The sequence below is a fragment of the Crassostrea angulata genome, chromosome 2, assembly GCF_025612915.1.
Source record: "Crassostrea angulata isolate pt1a10 chromosome 2, ASM2561291v2, whole genome shotgun sequence".
Lineage (NCBI taxonomy): Eukaryota > Metazoa > Mollusca > Bivalvia > Ostreida > Ostreidae > Magallana > Magallana angulata.
In genome coordinates, this window is record NC_069112.1 from 68,828,743 (window position 1) to 68,838,025 (window position 9,283).

Sequence of the window (9,283 nt, forward strand, 5' to 3'; positions counted from 1 at the left end):
CGATTCAAAAGTGTAATGAAGTACAATCAGTTCATCAGATGTTCCTTATACTAGTGAAGTAGACACCCGTGAACTAATGCGTATCAATTTGACTTTAAAGAGATTTCAACATCCTTATGTGGACGGGCACCAATCGATAGAAAGAGAAACTGAAATAAGTTACAACGAAGGACTTGTACCTGAAGAAGTTGACTTTTCCACCGTAGCCGAAAACATTCTCAATGAAGTACCAGACCATATGAACAATTTAAAAATCGTTTCGTATCCGCAGAAAATATTTGTTAGTGATAGAAAGAGAAACTGAAATAAGTTACAACGAAGGACTTGTACCTGAAAAAGTTGACTTTTCCACTGTAGCCGAAAACATTCTCAATGAAGTACCAGACCATATGAACAATTTAAAAATCGTTTCGTATCCGCAGAAAATATTTGTTAGTGATTTGGACATTCAAGTATTACGATTAATTGGATTATTATTTTGGACTTATTTTCGTGAATTGCCAGTGAAAATTGTTACTAGTCCTATGAACAGTAAAAGACATTATTTAACTATTGTATAATTGATGTTTTATTGTTTAATTCGTTTGTGAACTTCTTTAAATAGATTTTTATGTTAAATAGCATCATTTATTAGTAGTACTGAGATAAAAAATTAAGGTAGTGGGTAGATAATTTCATCGTTAATTCGTTAATTTGTGAGGTGTATATAATTACTGTTTAAGTAGTTTAGTGGAGTTTTTTTTTTTTTTTATTTCTAATAGTGTATTCTTGGTGGTAGTTTTTTGTAGTGGTAGTTTACAGTCATAAACTGAGGGGTAAATTTGAGTGCATTAGTAAATAGTGATTCATATAGAGTTACAGATTACTGTTCTTTATCAGGAAAACCTTGGATTGCTGATCAAGGATCCAAACAATCCAGGAAAGTTCGACTCTGTCTTTGTGGACAAGATTAGAGAAAGACAAGCGATCATTCTAGCCGAGTCGTCTAAGAAACCTGCAATGACCTTGCTGAACTCAATTCTCGGTTGTGTCTTCAAAAGATGAAGAACTTGCAAGCTCATCTGGGCTGGGACTAAGGAAAAGTGGAGATGACAAAAAGCCCCCACTTAATAAATAAAAAGTTGATGCAGTCAGAGGTCTGTATTTAAAGCAATAAATTATTTTTCAAATAATAATTTAATGTACATTTTTTGGAAGCAATTGTCAATTCAACTGATTTAAAGTGTATTAGGATAGTTTGTATGTAAAACAACATTAATAAGTATTTATTTTGTCTTTATGCAGGATACATCACACACTACTGCAAGATAAAATCAGTGGGAAAAACTCTCCGTCACAGACTTTAATAAAGTAGTGACCAACAAGGTGACCAATAAAAGAAAAAAAAACTGCACACATCACAAAAATTGAAACATTCCAGGACTTTGGCCGCATCTTTTTTCAAAAACAAGAATCGTCAATGGACCAGCTCGACTATAACTGGTGAACAGTAAACCCCAGTATGAGACTTAATTTTCATTCAAGCGACTATGTATGTGATAAATATACACATATTCTGCAAATTGGAATTAATCATTTGTGAAAGAAGATTACTGTTATTCCCAGGGTTTTTCCTGTATGTAATCATTGAGATGGTTAACTGTTCAGTTGGAATAATTTGTAATTTTGTAAGTATATGTTTGCATGTTCATGCAGGAATGTTTACACATATGGAAATTAATTGTCAAGGAAGGCAATATATAATAAATAATAATAAACGAAAGTGGCTTTTTAAAACATATGTCCATTAACCATGCCATATGGAGAGTAGTTGGGATTCAGTGATTTTATTTAGCATTTAAAAAACTTGTAGAACCTCTGGCAATGTCATTTTTGTTTTACAGTATATTAATTTTGAAATTGAGTAAGTGGTACAGTGGTAACAATTTTTTTTTACGGTTCAGTAGATTCGTGTTCTCTTAATCTATAGTGAATGAACTGAATAACATATCAAAATAATTTGTTATTAGCATGAACATATTGCCAAAATATATTTATTTACAAAGTGGTCAACTTATCAAGTTCTATATTTTTTTTTCATATATTGTAGAATTTAGATTGTTGATATAATGTAACTTTGTGTTGTAAAATACACCGTCACAGTAAATTTGTTTCGAATGTGTGCATTTTGTAAGAAAACAAATTGTTGATTATACTTTTTTGCTTAATTGTGATAACTTTAGGAAATTTGCTATTGAATGTATTTAATTAATGCAGTTTTCATAGCAGTTCATTAACAGTTATTATGATGGATAAAGTAACTGCTTATGGACTGCTAGTTTTTAACAGTTAACAGAGCAGTTCTTAAACAGTTTTATTATACTTTCATGTTAAATACTGAAATCTGATTGGTTTAGACGCAGTTGGTAATCCGTTCAATTACACTCAGCAACATACTGGGCAACGGGTAACACAACGAATTGTTATATGCGCGTAAATTATGCGCGTACGGTTCCCCGTAGAATTCACTTCATTTCTATACAAAATCAGTAAAAAAAAAATGATTATCTCGGGGAGTCAATTTTGTTATTATATATATCTATATATATATCTTGTTTATTATCTTGGTGATTGCATACGTACATGTGTAAATATATACATATGACATGTTTTTGCCTTGTGTGAAAATTTTTGGGAATTTTGTTTTTGTTTCCCGGTTTCCTTGATTTTGGGTCCGGGCACCGGTCGTTTTCAAAGTGACAACTACAAAGCTTCTGGTATTCTGATGGCGTCCACTTCGTTCTCGTGCGACTTTCGTTAACAACTTCTCGTTTGCAGGCATTGGTCCACCTTTGAAAATATTCTGGGTCCTCGGGAAATGTGATGAATGTACAAGTTGCCCCGTTGGCACGGTGGTGGTTGCAGCCGTATGCAACACAAAAGTCATTTTTGCCCATTTCGAAAACAGTATCTAATGACGCTTTACCCCTGACCTCGCTTGACCCCAACATCCTCCGCATGGATTATCGGAATTGTACAAGTCGAGAATGTCCAAAACACCAGTAAAGGTTTTTTTATTTAAAGTGATTTTTTTAATCTGCTACATTGTAATCGAACATTAATAAACAGTTGTTAACTAATGATAAGACACTTGGGTTTCAGAATACATGTATATCTTTAAAATATGATTTACTTATCACATAACCTTTTTATTGTCCTTAAAGCACAAATTCTATAAATAAATTTGTGTAATAATAAATCACTAAAATTGGATTTTCTCTATCACTTTAAGGTTGATGTATTAATTATGTCTCCCCTTTCAAAGGGGAGACATATTGTTTTTGTCGACTTTCTTATTAGGGTTTTCCGTTTTTCAACGGAAAACCCTTCTGTTATTCTACTGTTTCTTCTTCTTATTTTTTTTTTATCCGCAAATTTTGTGCTGGCCATTTCTCGTACATTTGTCGTCTGATTGTTATGAAACTTTCAGGGTATGTAGACAATGTTAATATCTCGAGACGTTTTTTTCAAATTTTAAAAATTCACTTCCGGTTATGAGTTACAGCCCTTTAATTGAAAATTGGGGGGTCTTTTGTCCAGAGCTGATCTCGGGAACTACAGAAGATAGTTGCATGAAATTCAGCAGAATTGTTGGTAACATTTTATAGTTTTGCTGGCATGAACAGTTTGGCAAAATGTTTTTTAGTTTTTAAGCTATTTGCCGGTAAAGTTGAAGGTTTTGGGGGGTCTGAAATTTTGTTGCTTTTTGTATAATAACCTTTAAACTAAAAATATTTTGTTAATACATATAGAACAAAAGTTGTTTAGAATAACGAGAGCTTTCATTTAAAATTAAGAAAAAAGGGCTGGCCCCTATAATTAGGGGTCAGCAGCTCATACACGTATTTTTCTGATAGCAAAAATCGTTATCATTTAATGAAAAAAAATTAATTCAGTTATTGTTAATATATTAAATAATGTCATTTGTATCAAATTAAACAAGCTCTGTGCTATATTTTTTTTTCAAATTTCATAAAACAAATATGTGAGAATCGTACATGAACGAGTTAATATGTCTACAAAGACACACAAGCGAACAAATGCCACTTTAAGGCCCAGGCATTTACTGCATTACGTTGTGTTGCGTCTTAAATAAATTGTTGTGATTCAATTTCATTTTTTTTTCATCAATATCATTTATGAATTCAATGAACACACATTATTTAAACGTTCTATGTGCAACTATTTGTCGGGGCGCCCCTGTTTGTAACCCCCGCGCGCGCGCCGAATGTAAACAGTAACGAACGGCATTGTAGAAAAGAGAGAGCCGTAATGCAAAAGAGAAGTTGTGTATTCTTTCGGTGTACACATGCATTTTCAATTTACTGTGAAACATATGAACATACACAGGGAACAATACTACATATTTGTTTAAGGAGGATATTTTTCTCGTGTGAATCGTTTACGAGGAAATTCTGACAGCCACACATCTGTCGACGATCAGCCGTTGATAAGCTACGAGTAGTAAAGGACAAAAGATGGACATTAAAGTGTGTGATTTATGTGGATGTTACTGAAGAAGGTGAGGCTTTTACTCCTTTTAAAGTTTCTTGTTAACTGGTTAAAATTTAGTATGTATAGATGTACATGTAAGTACGTGCACACTGTTAGATGTTTTTGTTATGGTGTGGGTGTTTGTTTACTAACGTGTAATTTTTACATGTTTCATGGATGTTTAGACTCGCTCGAGGTTCATGGGGGACTGGAAAGGGTAACTGAATTTATCTATTTAAAAAAATAACAGATTGTGAATTTTCAACTCAAAATTCAAAGCAGGGTCTAATTAGAAACATATCATATATTCTAGTGCAGAAGACTCCAAATGTAGTCATGAATACCCTGTAGACATAACTTCAAGTAAATAAAATTGTGTACTTCAGACTTCAGAGTTAAAACATGACTTAATATCTTTATGATGCCGATCATTGTATCATTAGAGAGGTTTAGCAGACCAACGGGTACCCGGTACATGTACTTCTACATGTAGGTTACAAGTTAGAACTATATGCGTACCATTCTACCAGTTCACATAATTTTTCTTGTTTAGCAGTTATGATGTGTACTTAAATTGTCTTTGTTAATGTTTTAAATGTAATTTTTTATTCTCTTTTTATAATCTGACTACTGGCAGTACTGGCGTGCGAGCAGTTCTCGCCGAGGACCATTTCTCGCTGGTGCACTGTTACATCATATTTTCGTATATAATTTTATGTGTTGATAAAATGACGTAACAATGCACTGGTGAGAAATGGTACTCGGCGAGAACTGATCGCACGCCAATATTGATTAATTACAGACAAAAACTGAAGGTTGCGAGTGTTATTTTTTATTGAACAACATTGTTTAAAATAATTCTTTATATATGTGACGATCAGACCGGTTTGAATACCAGTGCCAGATAGCTCAGTTGGTAGAGCACCTGACTAGAGATTCAGGGGCCCAGGTTCAAATCCCGGTTTAGTCCTTCATTATTTCTCCCATCCTGTTACAATATTGGTGTTGTGACCAACCCCTGGAACTAACAGGTTAACTCGATCCTACCAGGGGTGATCTTCGATGGTGAAGATCATTTAAGGGGGAAGGAATGTGACGGTCAGACTGGTTTGAATACCGGTGCCAGATACATGTAACTCAGTTGGTAGAGCACTTGACTAGAGATTCAGAGGGCCAGGTTCGAATCCCAGTTTGTTCCGTCCAGAGTTGGGGTCAATTACTTTGAAAAGTAATTAATTACTTTCAAATACATTGACAATTTTATCAATTACTTGCAATTACAATTACATTGAATTTTTAAAATGTAATTAATTACTCTCAATTACTTTGATAAATGTAATTAATTACATTTCAAATACTTAATTAGTTTTATTTTTTTAAATCTTGAGAACATATACATATATTAACAGCATTAAGATAAACAGAGCTTTATGTTCGGTTATGTTTTTAAAGGTTGTATAGTTCAGTTCAGATCAGATTTCTTGAAAATTTCTAGAATTTTTTTTTTTAACATTGAATTCATTAAGTAGCATTGAGTTCATTTTTGGTTCTGAATAATATTTTCTCTATAGTGAATTAATTTTTATTCACATATTAAATCTATGTTTATTCAGAAAGTACAACTTTAGTATATGCAGTATAGCATATAAATAATAATTGCTATAATTCACAAGAATGAGATATGTCGACTCCCTTAAGTCTAAAATCAATGGGGGTTCTTGGGTATTAGAGGAGTTCACACCTCCACAATATTAGATCTTTACCTTTTGCCCTGGGCAGTGTGTTATGCTGTAAAAACATATTAAACATTATGGGACATTTAATTATTGTATAAACAAAAGTCCATGCCAAACATGTATAAAATCTATTTATCATAATAAGACACCTTTTTATATTCTAAACATGGAAAAAAAGTAATTGAGATGTAATTGAAAAGTAATTGAAAATACACAATATTTTTGGAATGTATTTAAATACATTCAATTACTTGTAATTGAAGACAGTTACAAATTTTTTTCAATTACTTTGAAAAATGTAATTAATTACACTCAATTACAAATATTTTTTATAATTACCCCATCCCTGGTTCCGTCGTTATTTTCCCCATCTTTTACATATGCATGTATATCAGATATATGACAGATGATTAAGGGTCATCACATGTTTTGCAAGATGCAATAAGTGTTAGAAACCTTTACTTTAAATACAACACAATACATTTATGTGAATATTTATGTTTCTTGTTATTATTTGGTGTGGTTTGCTTGACAGTGTCGCATAAACAATTTACCCGCTCCTAAAACACAAACTTTCTTTTTGTGGATTCAGCTTACCGCTGATTGGCTGCTGTTGCAGCAGACAAATAAGATATGCACGCACAAAACACAGTGAACTTATCAGAGAATGAGTTGAGTTTATTTCAACTGTTGGAATTTGGTTTTTTTTAGGTCACCTGAGTCACTCAGGTGACCTATTGCAATTGGTCTTCGTCCGTCGTCGTGCGTTGTGCGTCGTGCGCCGTGCGTCGTACGTTAACAATTTTACATTTTTAACTTCTTCTTTAAAACTACCAGGCCAATCGTTACCATTTTTGGTGTGAAGCATCTCTATGGTAAGAAGAATCTAAATTGTGAAATTTATGGCTCTACCACCCCTGGGGTGCCACGGGCGGGGCCAAATATGCAAAAAAAGCCAAATTTTCAAAAATCTTCTTCTCTACTTCCACACAAGTGAGGAAAAAACTGAATGCATGGTTATGATGTCCATGAGGCCCTCTACCAAAATTGTGAAATTTATGGCCCCTGGGTCAGGGGTTCTGGCTCTAGGGTGGGGCCAATATGGCCATATAGTAAAAATGTATTAGATCTTAGAAAATCTTTTCTCTACTCCCATATATATTTGTTAAAAACTAAATGCATGGTTATGATGTCAATGAAGCCCTCTACCTTAATTGTGAAATTCATGACCCCTGGGTCAGGGATTCAGGCTCTAGGGTGGGGCCAATACGGCCAAATAGTGAAAATGTATTAAATCTTAAAAAATCTTCTTCTCTACTCTCATATATATTTGTTAAATACTAAATGCATGATAATGATGTCCATGAAGACCTCTACCTAAATTGTGAAATTCATGACCCCTGGGTCAGGGGTTCAGGCTCTAGGGTGGGGCCGATATGGCCAAATAGTAAAAATGTATTAAATCTTAGAAAATCTTCTTCTCTACTCCCATATATATTTGTTAAAAACTAAATGCATGGTTATGATGTCCATGAAGCCCTCTACTTTAATTGTGAAATTCATGACCCCTCGGTTAGGGGTTCAGGCTCTAGGGTGGGGCCGATATGGCAAAATAGTAAAAATGTATTAAATCTTAGAAAATCTTCTTCTCTACTCCCATATATATTTGTTAAAAACTAAATGCATGATTATGATGTCCATGAGGCTCTCTACTAAAATTGTGAAATTCATGACCCCTTTGTTAGGTGTTCATGCTCTAGGGTGGGGCCAATATGGCCATATAGTAAAAATGATTTAAATCTTAAAAAATCTTCTTCTCTACTCCCACAAATGTGGGCAAAAAACTGAATACATGGTTATGATATCCACAATCTCCTTTACCTAAATTGTGAAATTCATGGCCCCTGGGTCAGGGGTTCAGGACATGAGGGGGGGGGGGGCAATATGGCAATTAAGTGTTAATGCATATAATGTTTAAAAATCTTCTTCTCTATTCTCACACATCTGTATAAAAAAACCGACTAACAATTATGTTTACCAGTCCTCTACTGAAATTTTAATTTTCATGTCCCCTGGGGTATGGGTTTTGACTCTAGGGCAGGGCCAAAACGGATGTATAGATGCTAATGCATATAACGTTAAAAAATTATCTTCTTTACTCCCACACACCTGAAAGGAAAACTAAATTCATTATTTTGTAGACCAGATCTTTTAGTTTTTCACCAAAATTATAGGTTTCACAGTTCTTTTTGAATTAAATGTGGTTGTCATTACAAATTTATAATTTTTCTACTCCAGTATGAAACCTAATTAATTAGATGCATATATGAGACTCCATGACAAGTTTGTGTATTGGATATATGCTACTCAGGTGACCGTTAAGGCCAATTGGCCTCTTGTTTTTAAAAATGTATACTTGTGACAAAACATATATGTGGTACATACAGCTGTAGCTTAATGAAGAAAGTTTTGGTTAGACCATATATACCTATCATGCAAGTAAATGATATTTACAAAAAACTTGCAATTTATGGCGCACGAAATATACGCTAGTTTTATAAAGATTGACATACATGTAATGTACCACATTCTGTAAAAAATAATCTATTAAAAATTCTTCATTAAGTTTACTCATACATGTGTTCTGCTTATTACACATAGTATTGTTTTTAAAACATGTAATTTATAAGAAAATAAACAAAAACCCTCGCTAAATTTATTTGCAAAAAACAAACCACAGTAGAATTGATAAAAAAATGGTATACCAGAAGCTAATACCAGTACATGTACTTCGACGCTGTTCGGTGGGTAATATTCGTTTGTAATTTACGAATTGAAATATTGACTGTTGCACTACAAGTACGGTAATAAACTCTCTCTCTCTCAAACTCTCTCTCTCTCTCTCAATTTGATAAGTGTTTATACCTCTGAAAATTTTTTAATATTATATTATGACTTGATATGCAAATTTTTGATCTTGTACTGCCTAAATGTTATGTCATTTATTGGGATAT